The following is an 18,277-nucleotide window of genomic DNA, read 5'->3' on the forward strand; positions in this document are numbered from 1 at the left end:
AAGAGCTGAAGAAGCGACTAGTGTTAGCACCAGTGTTGACTATTCCTAAAGGCATAGGTGGAATAACAGTGTATACTGATGCTTCCAAAGTCGGATTGGGCTTTGTACTTATGTAACACAGCAAGGTGGTAGCATATGCGTCCAGACAGTTGAAGGACTATGAAAAGAACTACCCCACCCATGACTTAGAACTAACAACGATCATTTTTTCCTTAAAGATTTGGCGTCACTACTTGTATGGGGAAAGGTGCAAAATATACAGTGACCACAAAAGTCTTAAGTACTTTTTCACACAAAAAGACTTGAATATGAGACAAAGGAGATGGCTTGAGCTTATAAAAGATTATGATTGTGATATTTAGTATCACCCAGGGAAGGTCAATGTAGTGGCAGATGCATTAAGCCAAAAAACTCAAACCGTGTCACTTGCCTATCCAGCTATCAATCCAGAGCTCATACAGGAGGCGATGTTAATGGATAAAATCCTCTTGTATGAGGGAGCGACCTTGGAACTAGAGCACCAGTCAGATGATGTTCAACAGTTGACTATGTCCTTGGCAGCTCTACAGGTACACTCTTCCATCAGGGAAGAAATCATAATGAAATAGCCTTTGGATCCTAAGTTACAGCGGATCAAAGAGACGATTCAAGAGCAAACAATGAATGACCCTAGTTTCACAATAGCTAGTGACGGGCACTATTGTTTCATTGCAGATTGTGTGTGCCCTACGATGAGGTGATACAAGACAAAATAGTAAAAGAAGTACACAGTTCTGAGTACTCTCTTCACCCTGGAAGTACCAAGATGTACAAAGACCTAAAGTAACACTAATGGTGGCCAACAATGAAGTCCACAATAGCTTTGTATGTATTGAATTACCTTGTACGTCAGAAAATCAAAGCTGAACGACACCGACCTTTTGGTACTCTTCAACCACTCCTAGTACTCAAGTGGAAGTGGGATAACATTGCAATGGACTTCTTCATTGGACTACCACGTGCATCCAAAAAAATGGATGCAATTTGAGTGGTAGTTGACAGGCTTACTAAGATAACTCACTTTATTCCGATCAGAATCAATTACACCATGGATAAGCTAGCACAACTTTACATGGATAATGTGGTACAATTACATAGCGTACCGGTGAGCATTGTATCAAACAGAGACTCGAGGTTTACCTCCAGATTCTAGAAGAGCTTCTAGCAAGCCTTGGGATCACAATTGAACCTGGGTACGACCTTCCATCCACAGACTGACGGATAATCTGAGTAGACCATACAGATATTAGAAGTCATGCTCCGAGCCTATGCCATGGAAATGAGTGGCAGTTGGGAGGAATATATACCTCTTATGGAGTTTGCTTACAACACCAGCTACCAAGCTACAATTGAGATGGCTCCATATGAAGCATTATATGTTAGAAAATGCAGAATTCCTCTATAGTAGGATGAAGTAGTCAAACGTTGAATGCTTGGATCGAAAATGATTCAAATAACATGCGATAAAGTCAATGTTATTAGAGAAAGAATTAAAGCAGCTCAGTCACGTCAAAAGAGCTATGTAGATAGTCGTATGAAGGAAATGGAATTCTAAGAGGGAGTGAAAGTGTTCCTCAAAATATCTCCTACCAAAGGTCTTCACAGATTTCACAAGAAAGGCAAGTTAAGTCCGAGATATATTGGTCCATTTGAGATTTTGAAGCGAGTTGGGGCAGTAGCATACATGTTGGCATTACCACCTTTCCTCAGTAGTGTTCACAATGTCTTCCATGTATCCATATTGAGGCAGTACGTTCACGATCCAACCCACATGCTACCTATAGAACCGGAATACTTAGAAGCTGATATGACATATGAAGAACATCTGGCTAAGATTTTAGACACGAAGGTGAAAACTCTCTGCAACTGCTCTATCACTTTTGTGAAGATTCCGTGGGCTAACCACCTGATCGAAGAGGCATCTTGGGAGAAAGAGGATGATATTCAAGCCTTGTATCATCATCTTTTTAGACAACCAGGTACTACAATTTCGATGACGAAATTTTCAAAAAGGGGGGGGTAATGTGATACCCTACTTTCTAAACTAGGTCTAATTACTCGTATTGACTTGGTTTGATTATGTAGGGGTTGAACCAGAGTATAATATGTGCATCCAAACCTTACATTTGCATGCACCACGAGGCCATGTACAAGAAGTAAAGGTACGTACTAGTATTTATGGGTGCCAATGTAATTTAATTATATGTGGGAGTTTATTCCTATTGAAACCCAAATGGAGCACTAACAAATGAGAATACCCACTTGAGATATACCCACCTGAGAATACCCACCTGAGATGGTACCCACCTATAACTAAAAGACATTTTGGGGGCCTAGGTATAAAAGGGGGGAGACATTTATTGTCTTCTCCCTCATTAATGATAGTTGGTGGTGGGAGAGTAAAGAAGAGAGAGAAAGAAGAAGAAGGGAAAAAGGAAAAAGAAGAAGAGAAATCGACCGTAGAGCTTCACCAGAGCTAGGTCTTGATATTTTGAGCCTGAATTAATGATCAACTCGTCGGGATCTTCGATTTGAGGTAGGTGTTATACATATTCCAAGGATTCTTTAGAAAACCCCTTTCTTAAACCATCTTTTTGATTTTTGGGAAAGAACCCACTTGGATCTTGCTAATCGTACTTGGATAATCAAATCTAAGATCTAATAGAAGGTGTGTACAATGATTTTGAAGGATTTAGAAGGAGTGTTGGTGAAGATCTAGAGTATTTAAAAGTTCTTGAGCTAAAGAAGTAAAATTTGGGGTTTCATTGGTGTTTGTGAAAAAGACGTAAGAATCTCCCTTTTTCTTTTGATTTGATCTTAGATCTAGGTTGATGATACATGATTGGACCTTAGATGAGTGATTTGAGTCACCAGATCGACCGCAAATAAGTTCCCTGAGCCAGAGAGAAGATGGGGAAGATGATAGAAAAATTTCATTTCAAGACTAGGGGGTGTTCCAGACCCACCTATCTTTGGGTCTCTGGCCCACCTGAGTTTCCTAAACTCAATTTCTGAGCCTCTGGTGTAACCGGATGATAAAAGACCGGTGGGCTCCAAGGCCTGCCTGTCTTTGACTTATGTCCACCTGTCTTTCTAGAATACCCAGAATGGGTCCAAATTTGATGAGTAACCCCCATTTATGATTCTAAACCTAATTTTAGTGTTTAAACATGATGATTTTGACCCAAAAATAGTGAAATGATAAACCATTATGTTTATGATATGTTACACTCATTATACGCATACCCACACATCGGATCTCTTACGTACCGGGTACAAGCACCGTGTACATATACATGTAAAGGGGGAGTGGACTTTGATTTAATTTTGAAATGTTTATGCATCACTTTACATGTGTTAGTCTAGTCATTTCATCATGTCACTTGTGTGTAGTCATCATGTATGCCATATCACGCATTGTATGTGCATTTACATAACATGTTATGCTTTGCTTTATAATGAATATTCTTTATGTCTTGATGTATATGATGGAGGAATTTTATTTGGACATGATACCGTAGACGGCTTAGAAATGAGTGCAAGGTGGCTCGTGGAATGGGATGCGGTGCCATCGTGTAATCGTACTATACTCATATAGAGGCATGCCGTTAGGATTTGATTTACCCCTTTGTGCTATGACCCTTCCCAACAAGGTTTATATGTTGGGGGACCATTGGGGGGAAGCATTGGGTTACAATTTTTGAACTCCTACAGTAGTTAGAAGTACACACGACTGATCGCTAGGACAGTCGGTAACCTCGGTGGTATATTCAAAGGACCGATCGTACTGTTTTTATTTTGGGTGGAGTCACCCATTTACTTTTTGTCATTTAAATTTTCTGGGAGTCGGCTTGCATTTTAAATTTTGGTACCAATGGTGGGCCTTCTCCGACAACCCTATGGGATTTCGCAGCTAGTATCAGGGGCATACGTGCTCTATGGTTGTGAGTAGCACATAGTCTATGACCTAGTAATGTTGTTAGGCTAATAGGATTAAAATGGATTGCATACACATAGGTGCATTTGTATTGTGACTGCTTGTGTGGTCTTCCTTTCCACTTACTAGGCTAATGAACTCATCCCACGTGCATAATTATTTTTAAGTGATTTTACAAGTCACCTGCCTAAAGATCAGGAGTCGGGCCCCACTGTGGAATTTTCCTTTGAGGACTGGTGGGTCCCTAATGAGTTCGAGCACGGTGCTGATTGCACGTGCTAGGATAGTACCGCATGACAGCAGTGACTCCAGAGTGATTCTTGTTTATTCTTTTGATGTACTCCCTTTTGATGACTTGATACTTAAATTGTTATATTTTTATGTATATATCATGCCTTCGGGCGCAAATGTATATAACTTTTATAACTCAATTTGGGTATCAAGTATTTGGGAAATAATTACAGGTATTATTATGAATAGATCTTCCACTGAAAACACAGGTCTGATCTTACTTTAGTGGATGTATGTTGTATTGCAGTTACTACATTATTGATCCTGGCAGGTTTGTGAGTTAACCGGAGTTAACTTGATCACCGGCTCAGTTCTATGAGAGTGGGGTGTGACAGTAATTATGGTGGATAGTTCCAAAAGAGGGCCAAAGTGGATACATTAGGGATGCCAAAAAATCGCATCCCTAGCTCGCCCGAGCCCAGACAGGGTTTGGGATGAATTGTTCAACCCGTAGGGACAAGCGCAAGCTGGGATTTTTAACCCTTAGCTTGGCCCGACCCAATTCGATCCTATATACACTATTTCTATCTAAGTCTATGAGTATAAAAATATTTTTATTGCTAAAGGTTATCAAAGATTATAATAAATATAAAGGGATTACAAGATTAACATCTACGTATTTCTGGACGAAAAAATACAATATACAAATGTACAACTTTGGTTTCACCGTCGGCATTGCCATCAACAAAGGCCAAAGCAGCAAAACCATGACTAAGTATCCACCTTCGGCATTGCCATTAGCAGAAACCTTAGACAGGGTCACCAATGGTCACAAAACTCACTGGACAAAATGATACCTATGTCTTTCATTACAGTCCCAATAAATATCATGCGATATAAATGATGGGTGGTCATTCCAAAAATTGGAACTATGTAGAATTGCCCGTTTCTCGGTAAGAGCATCAGCTGTAGTGTTTCCCTCCCTGTAGCAATGAGAAACTCTCTAGTGGATAGCATCTAGGAAAGACTTTAAGTAGATCCACCATTGAAAGAAAATCCATGGAATGGAATTTTGATTAATGCATGTGACCACAACTTGAGAATCACTTTCAATCTATATCCATTGGAAACCTTTTTGCATAGCATATTGAATGCTAATGAAAAATGCACTAAGTTATGCAAAGAAGTTAGTTTGAATGCCAATATAATGATTGAAGCAGCCCATCGAGTAGCCAGCCGAATTTCGAAAGATACCTCCCACAGATGAATGTCCCGAGTTACTTAACGATCATCCATCAATATTAAGTTTTCACAATTAAGTTTCTGGTTTCCTCTAAATAACTTCATTGATCTTCATTCTTGCAGAATTCATAGAAGGCAATCCAACCCACCTTGTTATTAGAAGCTCATCCAAAGATCTAACCACGCATTTCATTGTTCCTCTCGCATCTTGTAGGTCCTTAAAGATGAAACATAGTACCATCTTGGCAAGCCTCGTCTTTCCTTCAAATCGCCTTAAATTTCTCTTCAACCATATATGTAAAGGAATGAGGACAAATACAACTTTCCAAACTTGCTTAAGGGCGACCAATTCAGACTTCCTCTGCCACCGAATACAAAAATCTTGTACAGTTGGAATATTTGGCCAAGGAACTTTATATATATATATATATATATATATATAAAAGAATAAAAGCCATACTGTAGAGAAAAAACATTCCAATAAAAATATATGCTCCATTGTCTCAACTTGATGCAAACAAAGATGATAGCGAGATGCAAGGGGAACACCTCGTTTCATGAGATCAACATCTGTAGGCAGCTTGTGTAACACCCTGAATTTTGAGGCAACTGAATCCCGGTGTTAAGATCTGGCTGATAAGAGGGGTATTGGACTGCAGACTATGAACCCCATGCATACAACAGTTTAAGGAAGAAACTGGCAAATTAGAAACCTAAGTAGGAGGGGTAAAGTGGTCCAAAGGTGTGAGAATGGTATGACAGTTGGTAGACTAAACAAGGCAGAGGTTTAGACATCTAGAAAGCCTAGAAGAAGGCAACTGTCTGTTGGCAAACCGTCTAGCCGATTTGGGTGGCAGAATGCCCAAAATCTGGGTTTTTTCTCTGTGGGTCCCACCTCTTTGTAGTGTGATTCCACCGACTCGTACCAAATGTAGGGGCATGTTTAAGGGTTCTAATGCACCAATCAGAATAGGGAACAACGAGGTCTACAAGTAATTATTAAATTTTAAAGAATTATAAAAATAGGTTATTTTTTTTAGGTTGCTGGCCAAATAGACTCCAAGGTCTGTTTTAGCCAATAAATAAGGGCATATGGAGGGCGGCTATGTTCATTTTAGCTGCTGTGTTCATATGAAACCAGAGGAGAAAAGAAAAGAAGGAAGAAAGGAAGAACAAGAAGAAGAAAGAAGGAAGAAGAAGGAAAATGGAGGGGAAGAGCTGCAGCTGGGTTGTTGTTATTCCTGCTACTGCCAGGGAGACGCTGCTATAAGGTGGAGCTTCTGATGCTACTCTCTATGTGCTGCCAAGGGAACCCTAAGTGCTTCCAAGGTTGCTGCCACAGCTAGGATGTGGTCTGGAGCTAGACAGCTACACCAAGACACACATTGATACACCTGCAAGTCCCAAGAACTGCAAATAAGGTAATTTTTCCTGACCTACCCTATGGATTTTTGGTAGTATAATTCTACCAGTAGGGTTAGGGCTAGTGTATTGGAGGTAGGGAAATAGCTATGGGAAGTCAGTCCAGCTCCCTACAGCTAAAACCCTAATTTTGGGACCTAAATTAGGACCCAATCGGCTATGCAATTGTTTAGGAGTAGGCTATTCATCATTGCTGAGGCTATCAGCTAGTGCAGGCTGAAGACTGCTGAATCCTAGACTGGAACAAATGAGGCCTAAACTCTGGTGGGACACATAAGAACTCTGCAATACCCTGCATAGAGGTCTCTCGAATAGTGGCCCTGGAACCAAGAGTGTTTAGCCTAGAGGTGAGTTTGGTGTCCATAGAGATGACACTAGAATGCATTTGAGAGAATCCTCTCAAGATATAGTCCATTACCTCTCGCATGTCAAGATTACCTATGGAAGTAGAGGGTGTAAAGGAACCCGCAGTGAAAAAGCCTTTATCAGACGCTCTAACTTGGGTTACGCGGCATCCACCTTCTTAGAAGAGGCTATATAAGTGTCGAGAGACCGTTGAGTAAGTCCAAAACATTGATGGCTTTAGGAACAAAACTGTTGATCATCGTACCCAAGTCTTTAAGATAATCCCCACCAACACGCTGCTTTTCTGAAAGAGTAGGGTCAACCAAAATATCATTCACAATATGTTCCAGATCAACGAGCCGCCCACTTCTCCAAAATTCTCGCGCAGACATGTTAACCAAGGACTCATATAGAGCCTTAACACGATCAATGACTAAGGCAACTTGAGAAGATGCACTCGGAGTCGTCTCAGGAGGCTGAATATGAGAGGATCTGAGAAGGTTCAGGTGAGAGAGCGTGCCCTTAAAGTCCAGGAAAGATATGGAAGCTTGCAAAAGAAAATTTCGTCACCTTTTTGCACATAAAGGGAAGAGATAAGGAAGACTAAATGGTGGGACTTACTTCTTCAAGAGCTGGAGGAGATGGAATTGTAGGAAAAATGGGAGTAGGAAGCTGATCAGAAACTTTACCCTTGCCTTTAGGATCACCATAAACCAAAGAAGCGTTAGCATGAGAATGCAAAGGCAAAGTGGTGCCCTCTGTAGACTTCTTAGAAGGAGAATCAGATATAAGTATTCCAGACCGTGACCGTTTGGAGGCCTGAGGAGCTGGCTTGGTCAGAGAATTTGTGGTTGACCATTTACCTCGTCTCAATCTCTTTAAGGGAACGTGTTGTTCTGGGTGATCGCTCTCTGGTAAGATAGGAAAATATTCAACAATTTGAACTTCATCAGGATTATTGTGAGATTCTTGGGCAGCACTACCTGAAAGCGCAACTAGAGAAGACAAATGTATGTAATGACCAAATACAAATGAAAGAGTTAACGGTCATAAGGTCATAAAAGGAAAAGGAAAAGGAAAAGAGATACCAAGGTACGGATGATACTCGACTACAGCTACGTGGCCTTTTACATTGTGCCACTTATGATCGGTGGCCAAAAGGCTTGAGAAATTTACATTTTCTGTATAAGCGTGGACGTTCACCACGTCAACAATGGTGAAAGGGGCGCTGGTAAAGGAGGTTTCTTTTCCATTAGACACGTAAATTCGTGACAAATGGTCATACTTCATGAATTGATCACGGGGCGACCTACTGGAATACCCTGACTGTGCCATGAAGTCATGACGCTCAACACGCTCTATATTTTCTACTGCTTTACGATGTCTTTCTTTCATGATCCGACGATCCGGAATGTATTTTACATGGAAAGCCTTTTCATATGCTACGATGGAGCCATATGAAGAATTACCTTTGGAGGATAGAAGACGATGCTTGCGGCCATCCTGATTCTGCACATTGGAAAAGGACGCTACATTAGAGCCTTTGCTGTGAGTTGAAGTGGTAGACGCACGGTCAGAAAGAGCTACATCTAAATCCCCAGTGAAGTACGACTGCTGTCATGCCCCGTTCATGTAGAACCAGATCGATGACTAGGTTACCTCCGGGTAACCCAAGAATCACCAGGTTCATCTGATACAGTAAACCACAACACAGCAAGCGACACAAGATATGAGAATGTAATTAAATAGTTCAGCGAAAGACTTGTCACATGTAAATGTAAATTCCCCATTACTCTTGATACCCAAATTGTAATACATAGTATGTATATTTACATGTGGGCCCGTAGGCATGATAATTACACAAGAAAATAACAATTTAAATATATAAAGTACAAAAGGGGATAATAGCAAAATAATAAAAAAGAAAAGTGATGATAGGTAATCACTACTGCTGCCCTGCAATGCAGCCCTCGCACGTGCACTCAGCACTGTGCCCAAAACCTTCTAGAACCCACCAGTCCCCCATCGAAAACTCGACAGTGGGCCCGTCTCTTGCTCCTCAACGGAAAAACCTGTAAAATCATCTAAAAAGGTGTATATATAAGGGGTGAGCTCACTAGCTTAGTAAAGAAAAAGAAAGACATAAATAAGCAACCGCATTTCAAATGATCCTATATGTATGCAATTGAATTTTAAGCCTAATTTCCTAGGCAATAATGCTAAGTCATAGGTTACGTGTTACTCACAACCACAATGTGTGTGTATGCCCTGGGAACGACCGTGAGTACTTGAAAAAGTAAATCATGGTCCAACCACAACATAAAAGCAAATCGTGGCCGAACCACAGCAGAAAATAAATGTAGTATGCTCGGCCCTCTGAATATATCACTAAGATTTCCAACTGTCCTAATGATCAGCCAAGCATACTTCTAACCACCACGGTGGTCCGGGATCGATGCTTCCTCCTAGTGATAATCCAACACCTAAACCCCTGTTCAGAAGGGTCGCAGTGTCAACCTAAACCTAATGCATCTATATGAGATAGTACGACTACATAGTGCATCCGTGTCCCATTCCACGGCGCACTAATGCATTCGTTTCTAAGCTGACTACGGCGTCTAATCTAGAATTTCATCACATATCCCACAAATCATCATCGTCCAATATTTGCATCAATTCATATTCATAATTCAAAGCAAGTAACAAGTATTTGAAATTTTAAAGATACAACATAACGATTCATAAATGTATCCTGCAGTCAAAGAGACTTATGCATGAAGATGGCATTCATAAATGACAAGATGATGTGCAGAATGAAATGATGCAATAAAGACTCCAAACTAATAGCAACATTCCCTTCCTACTTACCTATTCATGTACAAGTTGTGCATACTCGGTATCAGTGAGATTCGGCATGGGAAGACGAGGGTCACAAAAACCTAACATAGAAAGGAAGCTTAGAATACGTCCATTTTGGAACCATAAAACAATGAAAGACATGGTTACGATGCGTTTAATAACGCAAAGAAGGCTATCGATGAAGTTTGAGCTCGAATGGAGCTCATTGGACCATAGGCGGGTCATACAGGTGGGTAGGAGGACCCACCTGTGCAATCCAACCATGCAGGCAACACCTAGACCACACCGACGGGTGCTATTGGCAGGTCTAGGCACCCGCCAATACCAGTCCTACCCGCCAATAGGACTCGAGGCACAACCAAGACTAGTGGGTCTGGCTACCCACTAGTGCCACCCACCAGTGTCAAGCGGGTTCTTGCTGTCCCCATTTTCCTCCTTCACTCTACCTTTTGGGAACCCGGAGGGTTGATTCCTTCGTATTTTTCACACATTTAGGACTCCATTTACATGAATACAATATAGGTCTAGGTTTAAATTGAGATTTAGGAGCAATTCATACCTTCAAGCTCAAGAAAACCCCAAAACCTAAGATTCCTCCTCTAACTCAAGACATCACTTAAATGCTTTTAGATCTTGTTTGTTCCTTCTTTAAAACCTTCAAAGAAAACACATAGACTCTCTTTTAACTCTTTGATTTGACCACACAAGAGAGATTCACAAGATTCAATGGATTTTACACTTACCTACCTCGAATCGCAGCTTTAAGGTTCCAATCACCTTCCTGGCGTCGAAACGGCAAGGTAAGGCTTCGGCAACTAGCGGGGAACTCTTTCTTCCCTTCTCTTCCTTCTTCTTCTCCATCCTCTTTACTCTTCTCCACCAACCTTGCTAAACAATAAATGGGAGAAAAGTAAATGCTATTTATATTTGGGTCATAAATATCTACTATGGTGTGTTTGGTTTTGACACCTTATGGCCCGAATCGCATTAAACTGCGATGCCGAGCGAAGTAGTGGGGAGTACCAGACATATATGATCCCATTATGATAGGGAACTTGAAACACACATGATCACCCAAGTTGGGCTTGTTGGGGCCGTCATTTTCCCTACAGGTAGGTCTCACGGGAGGGTTGTATCACCTATGACTACCCACCTATTGGCCAAAACATGGCCAACCTTGCTGGACTTCGGTGGGAATCAGTTCTTAATGCATATTTCACTCCTGCCACTTGTCATGAACCAAATTCTCATCATCAAATATGACAACAAACCTTCCTTACTCGTACATAGCCTTATGATATGTATAAGGGCATAGCTTAGGCGTGCGAACCACATAGGGCATTGGTTCAAATTTGTCTACCCACCCTGCATTCGAAGTCACCCTTGCCATCATATACCATAAGGCACCCGCATTAATCCTTGCTGGTTTGGACCCTACATGACAAAACTGAACTAATTGGACAATAAATTGGGTTTAGAGAGTAGTGCACTACAACTGCCACAAGGATCGAAAATCATTGGTTATAGCAAGAGCTAACTGAAATGGAACATGAATAATTTCGGAAAGAACTAAAGCCTTGATGTCCATAATTTTTTAAATTTCTTCCTCACTAGACATTGTAGGATGATCAAGCTTCTGGTAGGACAACGAGTAACAACAAGGAAAGGAAACAGACTGGGTAAGGCCGAACTGACTAGCCACAAAATGAGGATTATAGCTAGGGGTGAAACAGGGTCGGGTTGGGCTGCGTTTTTTAAAACCCAAGCCCAACCCTACATCCAATTAATTGGGCCCGAGCCCGGCCTAACCCTGCTAGGGCTTAGAAAAATTCAACCCTAACCCGCCCTCAGGGAGGGCCAGGTTGGGTCGGGCTCTTGCATCTATACCATTTTTTTTAACATACATCTAACGCCAAGAAATCATTCCAATAGATTGATTAAAATTAAAATTGGATGATGAATTTATACTTTATAATATGTTGTGTAATAGGGTTTTCAAAGCAAAAAATGCAAGCGGTGTGTGCATGGAACATTATAATATATTATATTATAACCTATGTTGCAATATATATATATATATATTATAATAATCTGTAGCACTAACAATGTTACAATATGTATATATTATAATAATATTATATAATAAGGACTTAGGGTTAAAAGTAAGGGTTGGGTTGGGCTGGGCCCGACCTGACCCTGACTCAAGGTTGGGGTTCTTCAAGCCTAACCTGCCCTCAAGGTAAAAAAACTTGGCCCAAGCTTGTTCAGGCTCAAGGCGGGTTAGAACGGGTTCAGGTTGTCAGGGCCAAACTTTCACCCCTAATTATAACATTCTGCCCGACACATATTATTCTAAGAATGCTCCAGGGTTATGCCAAAATGCAAATCACGGTAGGTTAAATAACTTGCCCAGAGATTGGGCACAGACAAGGGTGCATGGATAGTGGCGATTAACCATTCAGGTATGTTGCTGAGAGTACGGAAAGGAATGAAAAGATCAGGAGAATGGTCAAAGGAAAGAGTAGAAAAGAAGTTATAATACTCAGCATAAGAGAGAGGGGGAGCTGACACATTTTCAAAAGAATAGCCCATAGTGAGTGACGAATTTTGAATTTGGAGGGGGTAAATTTTAGGGAAGTAGGCTCTAAGCCACATCTGAAGAATCCAAAAGGGGCCATCCCCATTTATGAGATGTTCTTCTAGAGTAAATTGCCCCCATGATACAAACTGGAAAGGACTATCGAAGCTAAGTCCACAGGGTGACCGTCAGCTATGGCGTTGGCCAATTTCAAATAGGCTTGGAAATCTTTTCCGCCCTTGAACAAACCATAGAGTGACATAGCCATGTGAGCAGAAACACCACATATTCTTGGTGGGAAATTGGACCGGATTGCTTTCGGTAGGCTGTTATATAATTGGGATAAGTACAATGTTTAGCAAATTTGAGCCATGATCGGCAAGAAAACCTTTGGTGGCTCCATTGAATTCCTCAGCTGAAGACTTTAGACCAATAGGATGCCCATATCCATAAGGGTAGGGCTAAGCATCTCGAAAGAAAAGTGAAAGGTGTTCGTGGAGTGTGACCAAAAACACATGGCTACCTGAAGAAGGGGATGGTCAAGGGAAATAAAATGTTTGGTCAGTTGGACAGCATGATAGATCCCCAACGAATGCCATTCGTCAGATTTAGCTACAATCATTCTCTCCATCCACTCGCTCCAGCCATCTTGGTGGCGAGGCCAGAAATGAAACCAATTTTTAGGTTTGACTTCATCTCTAATGGGGTCAGGACGATGAAAAAGGAGCCCTTCTTTCTTATGACAAGGAAAATTGCTAACCCTAAAAGGGGCAGAAGGCAAGGTAGGGCCAAGAGATAAAGAGGAGTCATGCAATATGAGTACCTCGGGATGAACTGATTGAGCGCGAAGAGAATCTCTAGATTGCCCCAACTGGTCTTCTAAAGATGGCTTGTTATGAAAAAAAGCAAAAGAACTCATTTTACTCACAGAAGCAGAAGAACAGAGTAAAGATGGAAGAAGAGGATGAGAATAATACCTATGGAGACTATGTAGCCTTTTAAAAGGGAAGGAAGGAAAGTTTCACTGAAAACACGTCGGTCAGGAACGCATGGCAACATAACATAGGCCAAAAAGGAGCTTGGTTGACATAGTACGGAAAGAGCAATTATGGCTAGAGATTTTAAAATTTTTGAATGGTAAAACCGAACTGCCAAAGGTTGTATCTAAGGCCCATAGGGGTCAATTCAATAATGTGCCGACCTTGAAACTTTGAGACGGTTACCAAAAGAGACCATTAAACACTAATTATTTACATAATCCACAAATACTGTTGGCCAATTAATGGCTTCATAAGGTGGATTATAAGGGGAAATTGTTGGTGCCAAAATTCAAAATTTGTGCCTGAAAACGTGGTAGGGGCAGTTTCGGGCATGAAAGAGGAGAACGTGGGTTGACCATATCAATGTATCACCCACATATGATACAACGTTAGCACATAGAAGTGGTTAAAGCATGCTTATGGCAACGGACACCAATGGGACAGGTGTTAACGGTACAGGGAGATTCCACTTCATGTGAGAAGTGGGATAGTGGCGTGCATAGTAGGGGACGGTTAGCTTTTGAAATATATAAGGAGAGAAAACTGGCCAAGTTGAGGACAATCGACAACAAATCAAACACAAATCAACTACAATGCAATTTCTTTTATTTCATACTTTGTCTTTCAAATTTCTAGAGTTAGAGATGGAGTAGAACTCTATCGTTCACTTCTTTTGAATTTATAATCCACAGAGTCTATCCATTAGGCTCTCGTGATTTGTATTGAAAACCCCTTTTTGAGGAATATAACGCAGATTATTTTTCTCATCTTTTGGAGGCTTTGATCATTGAAAGTCCCTGGAGCAATCAGGGTGAGAGGAGAGCCCAAGTCGTTTGAGCAAAGTTAGGTTCAAAATTGAATCCGGTCATGAAGGATTCTAGCACACTCGTGCACTCATCGATACGGTCAACTGACCGTTGCATAAGGAAGGATTTCGTGCCAACAGTTTGTTACAAATTCTAAATAATATTGCTCCAATATCAATATAGCAATTGCATCACATTAGCTAATATATTTTTTTAGATTTTACTTTCATAAAATTTTCTAGCTTTGGACATATTGTGGATTATGGAATTATGCTCATAAATTTGAATCAACAAACTCATTTAAACATCAAAATGCACTTTGCTTTGTTATCTTGTTCATATAAATTAATTGGATAATTTGGTCTTATGTTATTTGAGAGCAGGTAAGTTTAGGTTAACAAGTTTTTAGTAATTTACATTGTGAAATATTGGAATTTTTGACAATGAAATTAGATGGTTCAGTTTCAATCATGCTATTAGTCCCTTGATGAGCACATTTATGTGTGAAATCTAGGTATACAAGCATGCATTTTACATATTTAGAATGGAGCTACCTTGGGTTTTACTCTCTTTTTGCTGGTTAATCTAGGATTAATCTAGGATAATCCTTAATGCATTTTAAATGCCTTAAGGATTATCGGGTATTGTATCTCCAATTTTACACGTAAAGAGGTCCTGTTTCTTTTCATGGCTATGAAGAGGATGAAATTCTGAGCAAAATAGATGTGTTGCATTAAAAGTACACATTCGTTTGGTCACTGTACAAGTGATTATTCTTCTCGGGCCAGAGAAAAAGAATAATGAATCAGAACTGAATCGAGATGCAGGCCAGCCCTTCTGCAATTGTCCCAAGGAATATTTCAAATTCTAATAAGGATCGATGGACCCCCTTGCCTGATTTAAGATTCTTTTTTGGTAACAACAACTATCTAGCGTAGTTGGTGAGTTGTGGTGTGCAAAAATCCCTTTTCTCACTAAGAGGTCTCAAGTTCGAATCTCTTGGCTACCATTTTTTAAAATTTTTTTTGGAAGATTTTCTCTCCTATCTTCCTCTTACTTAAAGACAAGGGGCATGGACATAATTTTGCATTAAAATAGAATATTATCTAAATCCAAGGAAGAAAAATCGTCCAAAGGGGGGGGGGAATTTGTGCACAAGTTTATGAGAAAAAAAATAGAAAAAGAGGAAACCAAAATCGTGGGAGATCTCCTCTCCTACGATTCTCTCTCTTCTCTCTCCTCCACCTCATCACACAAATTTGGCCAAGTGGTTGTGCACAAAAGAGGAGAAAAAAAAAATAAGGAAAAAAGGGGAAGAAATAAAAAAAAATCCCCTACTTCCTATTTTATCTCCCAATCCCCCCTCCACCTCATCAAAATAGTCCAAGAGGATCTCCCATGGGCGTCCTCCTCTACTCCCTCCCTTCTCCCTATAAAAAGGAGTCAACCAAACCCTAAAGGGGTGTCGCTCTCTTCCTCTCTTCTTCTAGGTTTTTAGTTGTGCTCTCTTTTTCTCTTTAGTTCTTCGTCATAGTTTTTTTATGCAAGCACTTTTGTAATTTTTTTTTTTATTAATGCATGTCTTTTATTTTGATTAATGCAAACCTTTTATTTTATTGTTCAAGTTAGTCAAAGGTGTACTAATTTTAATTTCTAGTTCTAGGCTTAGTTCTAGGTGACAAGAACTTACAAGCTGTGGAAGATCTTTTTCAAGTTCAGTTTCCTCTTCATGATTTGATTTCTCCAGGCCTAGCAATTTCAGATTTGATTTAGTTCAAATCTGGTTTTTGGGGATGGTAGTAATTCAAATCAATCAAGTCATTTTAATTCAAGGATTGAAGTATGGAAGTTCAAGTAAGTAGGCTTCTACAGTTGTCTTCTCGCCCCTCTCTCATTCCCTCTTCTTGCTACCCATCATTCGTAAATTAGGTTTTAAATTTTTAGTTTTATATTATTGCTTTCCCTTTCCCCCAAGGTTCATGGCTAGATGCATGTATTGGCTTTGCCCCTCTCTGGCTATAGAACCATCCTTTTATTTTGATTATTTATATTGCATCACTTCCCTTAAAACCAAGTAGAAAAGCCCTTGTAAGAGTACTCTTTGGTCAAGTAGGGAAGTTTATATTATTTATGGTGCATCTCTCAGGCTAAGTAGAGATACCTACTTGTGTGCCTTTCTCTAGTTTTTTTTCCTTTTTATTTTATTTATTTACATTTTAGCACTTTTTATTTCAGCACTTTTACTTTCAGTTATTTGCTTTTTAATTGCGTGGTTTGAGTATTTAAATTCCTAGATGACGAATGGTTAGAGTTAGCTGTGCATGGTTAGGTCGTTCAATTGCAATTCCAATTTTCCTAGATGCATTGGTTAGGATGTTCTATTAGATACATTTGTTTTAGGTCAGTAGATAGAATTAGATCACCATAATCAATCGTCACTCTTTCGCATTACTAAAAGAAGCTAAAAATAAAGTGGCTACTCTTCTTGTGTTCGACCTGTTAGCTACACTGATCTATATGCTTGCAGTTACTTTTAAAAATTCAAACACCCCCTCCATGATCTAGGGCCATGCATGGGAACCAAATACACTAGTGTTTCTTCAGCACCAAACTTGACCTTCTAAAATATAGGTTCAATCCAAACCAGGGACAACAAAGAGAGTCATCTACATACAAGTAACCATCAAGGGTATTGAACTTTATACAATTTCTACTCTCTAGTTGGTCATCTGTTCGAACCTGGTCATCTCATTTTACTTGATTTGGATTTTGCATTACAACTCATATCGTTTAACATTACTGGGGTAAGTTTCAGATTGATATCTCAAAAGGGAATCAATGGGTGATAATACATTAAGGAGTTGTTGAAACGTATAAATGCCAGCAACCAAGTGATCCTAATTTGATCGAAGGGAAACGGTTTAGGTGATTTCTTTGAGATTCATTAGAGATTATTTTAATGGTCATAATAAGTACTAAATTGTGGTCGGTCGGTCTCTAGACTCTATACTATGATAGAATTCCATGGCCAACCATGCCAATATTGTCATTACTGCTGCCACTTTGATATGGAGAACTGAGAGTTCCCATGTTGAAAGTAAATAAAGAAATAGAAAGGCCAGGTTTGTTAGGGTCAAATATCTAGGCGATTCTGCGTGATTTCAACCTCAATTTGACACTATTTAATTTAAGCTTTAAAAGAAAAAAAAATAGACGAAATCCAAGTCACTGCTCATTGGACCAATACCTTATAATAGGATAAATAAATGTCTGATATAAAAGAAAGTAATAAATACGTGAGGCAATTGGGACTTTGGTTAAATATTGCCGATTCTTCACCATTACTTTTGAGAAGGTGTCTTTCTCACCTTCTCAATTGTGCTCTACACTTATTTTTGACAACATGTAGTGTTTCATTTATTGAGTTGGATAACTAAGGGGCCGTTTGATTTTGTTTCAGTCGTTTCTGTGTCTAAAAACAGCAGAAACGGTTTCTCTCGTTTCTGTTCCAAGAAACAATTTTTTTACCTCAAAAAATTGTTTGATTTTTCTGTATCAAGAAACGGTTTCTTATGCATGTATCATTAATTACAGTTATGCCATTAGAATTTTGACTGAATTTTGACAAAAGGGAAGACATCATACATGATTAAAATGAAAAAACCCAATGTGATAGAGATTCAATAGGGAATATCTTTTTAAATGTCACATAAGTAAATAGAACATAGAGTTTTCTATTACGTAACATATACTCTAACAACTAACATAAAATCATTAA

The sequence above is a fragment of the Macadamia integrifolia genome, chromosome 11, assembly GCF_013358625.1.
Source record: "Macadamia integrifolia cultivar HAES 741 chromosome 11, SCU_Mint_v3, whole genome shotgun sequence".
Taxonomy (NCBI): Eukaryota; Viridiplantae; Streptophyta; class Magnoliopsida; order Proteales; family Proteaceae; genus Macadamia; species Macadamia integrifolia.